Source organism: Aplysia californica, unplaced genomic scaffold (genome assembly GCF_000002075.1).
Source record: "Aplysia californica isolate F4 #8 unplaced genomic scaffold, AplCal3.0 scaffold00156, whole genome shotgun sequence".
NCBI lineage: Eukaryota > Metazoa > Mollusca > Gastropoda > Aplysiida > Aplysiidae > Aplysia > Aplysia californica.
This window is the reverse complement of record NW_004797426.1, coordinates 280,031-289,373: the sequence shown is the minus strand read 5'-3', so window position 1 is coordinate 289,373 and position 9,343 is coordinate 280,031.

Here is a 9,343-nt window from a genome sequence, read left to right as displayed (position 1 = left end):
ATATATGTATTTATAAACCGGAGCAAATGAATATCTTCAATGCTGCAAGAAAAAGTAGACCTATCTGTGAAGCACGGTCTCACAGAGTTGAGAAGTTATTCACATAGTCGTTGAAGGTAACCGAGACAACATCCATTGTGCGAGAGGAAACATGCTCATCTAAGACAGGAGGTCCTCTCAGACAGAGACCTTGTAATACACTTGTATCATACATAGACAAAACACAAGTGGAAATGGTCACACATACACACAAATATTCATGCATCGTGGAGAAATCAGGCGCTTGTCAAAATAATGGAACGGAAGAAAATGGCATTTTTCTGCCAGTTTAGGAATTTTTATAGAAATTTTATTTTTTGGCTTAATACCTTTTATGTTTTTATGAAAACATATTTCCATGTGAATCTTACTGAAAAACCTTGTTTCAAGGCTCAAAAATTGTAATTTTCGGTGTTCAAGGGCTCTTAAGCTATTAAATTTACCCAACTTTGGCAGTCATTTTCTCATTAATTTAACCACTGAAAACAGGCTATCCCACCTTCTTCAATCGCAAATATCTTGACTTCTATTCAAGCTACCAGCTACCATCGTAGATGGATATTTTTTTTTCACTGAAAGCAAAGCAAGTGAATTTGTAAGCTTTCAGATGATACCAATAACTCCACAAGGCCAAAAATTGACGAGCGCCTGATTCCACCAAGTCGTGACAAACACATAGGCTACATATATATATATAGACACACACTAGTAATGCAGTGGGTCCCCGGACACTCAGACATACCTGGAAATGACAGAGCAGACACACTCGCCACACGGGGATCTAGACAGGAACAACCCAACACTCCAACTTCATACAACACTGCAAAACAAATCATCAAAAGCAACAACAAACAAGATTGGATGAACAGATGGGCCCTGGGAAAGACAGGCAGAGCAGTTTTCAAACATATGACTACAACAAAAAGGAATGATAATATCAACCGCCTTCAGAGAAAGAAACAGACCACGATCTTCCGCCTACGAACAGAACATATACAGCTCAACTTCCACCTGAACAGAATAAACCCGGAACTTCCCCCAAAGTGTCCCTTGTGTGACTATGCATATGAGACTGTGGATCATCACCTGTTCCACTGCACAGCCCTAAATGACATCATAGCTACATTTCTCCCTCCGAGACCTAACATTGACAACACAATCTGTGGAACATTACAGTAACTGCAGCAAACCTGCACTTATCACTACATGGCATTGGACAGAAGGGCGAGAGCCCAGCTGTTGCTGGATCGATAACAACAACAACAACATAGACACACACACACACATGTATGGACATATTACAGGTAGTACGGGTATGTGAAGACATATTTGCAGTCGGAAGAAAAAAATAAAAATATATATATATAATATACATGTAGGCTACATGTATACATATATGATTCCCAGGAAGTTGAGTTTGTTTCAGAATGCTCTCAGGTCTGCTAGGGTAATAGTATAGATTGTGAAGCGCATAGAGCTTGCTGTTGAGCAGGATTTGCGCTATAATAATAGATAGCATTTGTATAGCCTATACAAATCCTATCTATTATGATTACTAGTCAGACCTTCGTGTTACGGTACAGTAATAGAACTTGGCCATTTTTCGCTGAATGTTGCAGAAAAGTAGGCTACTCTCCAGTCATAGGAGTACCTCTTAACTGACACTGACCCGGTCATTATACTTCTTTAGCACCCACTTGATAATAATAATACAGATGAACACTGTAAGGTTTTAGGTGACTTAAGCTGTCCCCGCCGTTTTAGGCACACAAAAAATTACGAAATTATGCAAACTGAGCCCAACAAAGTGAAATTATGCGATTCTGTTAATTTGAACAAAGAATGATAAAGGAAAATAATACGAAATTATGTTAAAAAAAAAAAAGATCAAATTTTGCTTAATTATGCGGGTTGCATAAAACCTTGGGGACAGCTTAAGCAGCGATATCTCCTGATTTATTTTCTTGAAGGAGAAGAAGCTTCTTTAGTTTAGTCTTAGTAAGAGTTTTACGGCACTTGCAACACAATAAGGTCATAGAAGTGCCGAAGATTGAAAGTGTTACACGAGAGAAACAAACACAAAAAAGAAGGAGGAGAGATAAGGACGATAGACGTTTGATAGGAAAGAAGGAGCAGACCACAACAGAGCACCCGCCAACCACCCGCGAAGAATCTTGTTTTTTGCACAGCATGCAGCAAACACATTACTGTCTGGCACAGTCTGGTAGAAAGCGTGGAATTCAAAAACGTGCACTGGAGATATTTTAACAGTAAAAAAATATACAAATCTCTTTTTGACATGATGAACAACCTGAAGACAGTCATAAAATTTACAATAGGAATTTGCTCTTAATAACAAAAATACAAAATTACATAAATGAATGAAAGGCATAGAAATTACTATTGAAATTGTCAATGAGTTAAAAGTTTTTACCATGTTTAAAAAAAAGATTTTAACAAACAACTTCCGTCCGTCCTTTTAGTAAGTACATAGGTTTGTAACAGTACATCTACTTTCCGCGCTTACACGGTCAAAACTGTGTCAATAGTGCTGTAAAACATCTACTCAATCAATGAATCAATCAACTCTTAATCTAATGTCCATCTCTGATAGGACTCAGCCAGGTGGAAGTTAGTTATATAGTAAGAGTTTTACTGCACTTGCAACACAATAAGGTCATAGAAGTGCCGAAGATTAGAGGTGTTACAAGAGAGTAACAAACATAAAAAAGAAGGAGGGGGAGATAAAGACGATAGTTGTTTGATAGGAAAGAAGGAGCAAACACCACCAGAGCACCCGCCAACCACCACCCACCCAGGTGGAAGAACATCCATGAAACAACCTAACCTAACCTCAATTCAAGAACACCTCACTTGGGATTCGAACTGATGCCATCTGTATCAAAGCCCTTCTCTCCCCCCCCTATAGCACCATCCAATCTAACAGCACAACCACACATCCAATCTAACAGCACAACCACACATCCAATCTAACAGCACAACCACACATCCAATCTAACAGCACAACCACACATCCAATCTAACAGCACAACCACACCTGACTTTTCCCAACCTGTAAGTCAACTCATTCAGTGGAGAAACCTTTCAACAACTTAGCCGTCACACTGTTTGTTCAGCTGTACTTTTGACAAAACTTCAGCCAGATTTTGATATACTAATTGACACAGAGATGAGACAAAATAATGACACATTCTCTGGTTCGCATAACAAACTTCAGCCAGATTTTGATATACTAATTCACAAAGAGATGACACAAAATAAGGACACATTCTCTGGTTCACATAACAAACTTCAGCCAGATTTTGATATACTAATTCACAAAGAGATGACACAGAATAAGGACACATTCTCTGGGGCTCACGTATTAACAAAAACATATCACAAAATACATTTTTGTAATTGCATTAACAATTTTGTTAACACAGAAATAACAAGCTAAGCTGTGTTGGTGTAGATCTAGTTGTGCCCGTGAAGTCGGGAAACTTGCAGTCAAAAGACAAAAAATGCTGAGGGGGGCTGAAAAATGGGTTTTTGAGACTTTCCCAACAGCTGCAAGTCTCAACAAGGCTATTGTGCACAATTATTTGTCAGTTCAATTCTCAGAATATCAGAGTCTGTGGAAAATAATTTTTTAGAGAGAGAAAAAAACCAAAACAACAACAACATTTTTTTCACTTCACAGAGATGCTTTAGGTTTGGTTACATTGCATGGTCACAGACAAACCATTGCTATGTTTTAGTTTTAGTTGAGTTTCTACGGTGCCCACAACTGCATAAATGGTCATATGAGTGCCAAGGGGAGGATGTCAACAGAGAAGTCCTTACAGGGAATCAGTCTTACTCTGCTCACCTCTCTAGCTTCAACAGCACAAAGTATCAAGGCACCCCGGAAATAGCAGGTCACAAGAGTGTGACAAACATACAAAAGAAGAAGAGGAAAATGACAATAGTAAGGATCAGGAAAGAAAAAGCAGCAGTTCCCTGTTGTAGATCAGGCAGTTATGAGCGTGACATGAATCAGCCCATTTACAATTCTACTGTGCATGAACGAGAAATGTCCCCCTTTTGGGAATGGCCTAAAGACACTTCAGTCAGTGGCACCGCCCGGGGGTGGGGGGGGGAGGGGGGGGCAAAAAGAGGGGGGGGAGGTTAAACCACTTCTTTTCAGGCAAGGAGAAAAATGGATTTCTTGTTACAAGTTTTGCCACTAAAATCGTCCCTCAAAACACGTACTAGCGTAAGCCACATTTTGTTAGTTTTGCAGGAGAGACGTTTTAAGATTTTGGCGATTTTCACCATCCCATTGTGGCACCAAATAGCCGATCCTATCCTTAACATTTTGACAAAACGTGTGTGGAACAACTATTTTTCAATTGGCTAGAAGCATCTTTGTGACAATAGTATGTTTTGAAGAAAAAAAGACCTTTTTGTCTGATACGCTAGTACGTGCTACGTCAATGACAGCCTCGATGTGTGGCTTACGTTACTAGATTGTTGGATACGTTAGTACGTGCTTTTGTATTCAAAAGCATATTTACGTTCATTGCGTGGCTTACGCCTAAATGGTAACTTCCAAATAACAATAAAAATACAAAGAAAGATCAATTTGGTTTAAATTCACGGGCAGTATTATCAGTGACAAATGATAATGTTAACAGCAACTCGGAATATGGAGACGTCAACTGTATATGATTTTTAAAAAAAATGGTAACTCCCAGTTCCATGAAAATGTGTCTTCTGTATCAGATCCACTTCGTGCGTCCAGGGTTCTCAAGTCCTTTGATAAGCCTTTGAAATCCAGATAGTCTTTAGACTGCATTTGGTTCACTTGGTAAGGCTTTTGAGGTTGGGCGAGAGACATCACTGTTACTACCTGAGAAGGAAGGAACAAATCCCCAGCCCTCTTCAGGGCATGTCATATTGCACTGTGTGCAGAATCACCCTCGTTCTGCCGATGGTTTGTTTCAAAGAACCTCAATGAAATCTCTTCAAGATTCACACTATTGCTCACTGCATACAAAATCATCGCAGGCGTAATCGAATGTTTGTTTTGACCACTGCGTCCATCGTCGAAAAGAAAAGCTTTTTAGATGCCATGGTCGTCATAAAACTTCAGGGCACGGTGGACTGTAGTTGAAATTTCCGAGGATCCACGTTTGCTTTGCGTTTCTTCCCAAGCGAAGCAGTGACAATCTCTGGTAGCAATGTTATAGAAAGTCAGGTTGTAGTTCGACAACCTCCTTTTGTAAAAGATGGCACTCTCCTGAGATATAGGGAGGTAAATGACCTGCTGCAAATCAAAACATGCACAGAGAATGTTTTCACTTTCCTGAGCTTCTTTCTTGCATACATCCTTTATTTCCCTGACCTTTTCTTTTTCTCCCACATGGATCTCAAACTTTTCCCTAAGACCTATCTTTGTTTCTTCATTTCCTTGATGATAATTGACACAAAGAGAGCACTGGTCTTTCTTGGGTCGGTGGATTGACAGATTTTTACTTTTGAATACATCGTTGTATGTACTGAAGCTTGGTGGCCTTGTTCTGGGTATCATTCCTAGATGAACATGTGGTACATGTGTGTGGTACATGTGTGTGGTACATGTGTGTGGTACATGTGCCGTTTGCTGAGTTCAGGGCTCAGGTACTCTTTTGTTGATTTTTCTCTAAAGTAATGAGATTCGACTTTAGGAAATCTGTCCAAGTGATCTGATATTGCTTTTCGCACAAATACATCTCTTTCTCTTTCTGCCTCGGACTGTCTCCCTCTTCGTTTGTCTTTCTCAGCTATACCAGTGGAAGTATGTTCAATGCCGTTCTGGCGCTCTGTTCTGAAATGCCCTAAGGTTTAAAGAAAAACAGTTTGCAGACTGGAACAAAACTCTCCCCAACTGCAAGCATGTACTGTCTGGTATTACTTGTACTGTCTGGTATTATTTCTTCGTGATTCGATTTCCTCTTTGTTTTACAGCATTTGACATGCCTCACAAGAAACTCCCGTTTCATTCTTAGATCTCCAAGTGTGTGATATGAATACAAAAATGGCCTGCCTATGCTCGTCAGTACATTAATTGATGAGCATTGTTTCTTCTGCTTTGCACATGTGTCTCCTTTACATCTTGCTTTTATGTGTTTGGCGGGCACAGTCATTTTTTTTGTCTTCATGCTTGTGTACTCTTGTCCCAAATCCCTCTTCATTTTGGATTCCTCCTGCTTGTTTGATCTGAGTTTCTCTTCCTTTTTTACTTCTTTCTCACTCCCCTCCACTGTGTACTGCTCGGGAACTGATCTTTGCATTCTTCCACCCCCCACATCAATGACTGTTTCTTTTGTCTGAAACTGATCGGGAGCATCAGTGTTCACATTCACACCAGCGGGAATCTTCAACTTTGAGGGCCTACCTACAGCTTTTACACATTGTTTATTTTTTCTCCTTTGACCTTGTTGTGCTTTTTCCATGTTGAACACAGGATGCAATCTCTTCATTGAAATGATCAAAGCGAAGAAGGATTTCGCAATCAGGACAAGCCGCCCATACTTCAGCATTGCACCTCTGACCATCTGAGTCGTAGTCACACACTGACATTTCATCACTGTCTGCCTCACTAAGCATATCAGTGTCCTTGAAGCACATGCGTGTATCTATTTGTCCCTTAAAGTTCTCAGTGGCAGTAGGACACCCATGACTTTTGCAGTCTGTGAGTTTAAGAACTTCATCAGGGTTCTGCATGTCAATCAGAGTTTGAACAGTAGGGCTACATGTCAAAGAAAGAGAGGTTGTTCGTGGGTGGTTGGTGGGTGCTCTGGTGTGATTTGCTTCTTCTTTCCTATCAAACATCTATTGTCCTTATCTCCCCTCCTTCTTTTTTGTGTTTGTTGCTCTCTTGTAACACCTCTAATCTTCGGCACTTATATGACCTCATTGTGTTGCGAGTACCGTAAAACTCTTACTTAAACAAAAAGAGGTTGTTCGGAGCGGGATCTCATTTGTAAACAAAGGACGAGTAAAAAGGGACTTCTAGAAGTGGAGTCTGAGCATTCACTGCCTCACACGAAGCACACTGCTCACGTGTGTAGTTTAGCTTGTCTTCCCGCTCTCTAGAAGTGCCGCGCGATGTTTTTTTGCCATAGGCTCAGCCCTGGCTGTGTGGCTTACGTTAGTATGTGCCGTATAATAAAAACACAACAATGGGTCAAAATGTACATCACGCACTAGCGTAACCAACAGTGTGTTAGTACGTGCTGCATCTTTTTGTGGGCAAGTGGAATAGGTTCAAACTGGAATCGACTATATCTCAGCTATTTATCGCTCGATTCCTATGATCTTTTGAGAGGACGTAGTATCGGATAAAGGGAATCGCGTGATTGGTATAACTCGATTTCGGGTCAATGTGGCTTACGCTAGTACGTGTTTAGAGGGATGAAATGTGTCATTGGAGAGCTGCGACGTAGGACATATATGCAAAATGTGAGTGAGAAGTGCTGTGAATAATCCCATTATTCGCGAGATGGAGATTTTTCATATTGTAAATAAATTCATGAAGAAAACTTTAAAAATCTACCTTCAATTATCGAGGAAAAATATGATTACGTTAAGACAAATCAATATGAGCTGCTGTGCAAAGTATGGGGGACATTGATTCACCGGTTCGAGATATTTGAGGATAAGTGGCGCCACGAATTGCTGACCGCACTATAGAGAGGAACAAACAAAGAAAAGAAGGAGGAGAGATAAGGACCACAGATGCTTGATAGGACAGAAAGAGAAAAATCACATCAGAGTACCCTTCTACCATCCACGAATCCATGTTTGAGGTAAAGAGGTCGTTGTTAGCGATCCAGTAGCATCTGAGCGTTAACTCTTCTGCATGATGCCATTCGGTAATAGTTGCATGAGGTAAAGAGGTCAAAAAAGCAAATCTAGAAAAAAATCTAGACTTACATATTTAGAGGCAGCTTACTACATTTGGGACAGTTACGAAGAAGCCAAAGCATTCTACTTTCACACAAACGTTTCTGAGAGGTGGGAAAAATGAGGTATAGGTCCATAGATATGACCATCATTACTATTGAAGCCTAATATATACAGTCGAACCTGTATAAGACGGAATCGAAAGGGAGCGGGAAAAAAATTCCGTCTTAGACAGGGGAATTTAGGGGGAGGTTGGGGGGGTTCAAAGGCCCAGCCGCTGGGATCAAGGATCGCTTGTCCGATCGGCAAGCAGTGGTCAAAACTTCACACCTCTCACCTGCTATCCTGTCTGATAATGACATGCGCCAGTCTTATGTATCCGATTACCACCAGTGCTTGCCTTTCATAGGACCACTGTTTGACCTATTAAAAACACAAACGTTTGAACATCTCCTTGGCTTCCACTCTAGGCTTCCACCCTTAGTCCCACCCACCAATGCCACCCGTCACTGCCATCAATGTAACAACGATTCGAGGAACTCTTTTCTCGGCTGGCCGTACGATCAGGGCGGCAGGCATTGGTCAATCTAATTTCCCACCTCTGGCTTCTGGCTACCCAAGAAAGTTTCTGTAGTGAGATTTCACACCCACACTACACTGACCATATGTATCGCTCAGGGCTCACATGATGGGGTAACATCTACCCCCATTTCACCCCTACTCCCCTTCCTTGCCCAGCGGCATGGCCATGGCGTTAACTTTAGAGCCGGCGGAATCAAACTTGCGAGTTTTGTTTCAAATCAGGGCTGAGCGGGCAAAGCATTTTCCGTCAGGTGAAACCATCAGAAGGGAGCGGATTTTTCTTTCCGTTTCCGCGTTGGACAGGTTTCCGTTTAATACAGGTATTTAAAGAGGAATATATCAAGGGGGAGCGGGGAGATTCCGTTAAGGCAGGTTCGACTGTACATATAAGAAAATGCCCCGTAAATCCTCCTACTCCAACAAACACAAGAATTAATTATCCTGAGTTGTCTAAAAAGAATGACTAACCTCTCTAGCTTCAACAACACAAAGTCTGCTTCGACTATCAAGGCACCCCGGAAATATCAGTTCACTCGAGAGTGACAAACATACAAAAGAAGTAGAGGAAAATGACGATAGTAAGGATGAGTAAAGAAAAAGCAGCAGTTCCCCACTATGTGGTTCCGGCACACTACGAGCATGACTTCGTTGGATCAGTCAATTTACAAATTCTACAGTGCATACGAACAAGTTAATGTCCCCCCTTTGGGAATGGCTTAAAGACAACTTCAGTCAGTGACACCGCCCCGGGGGGGGGGGGGGGGGGGGGGGGGGCGGCAGATGTGGCGTC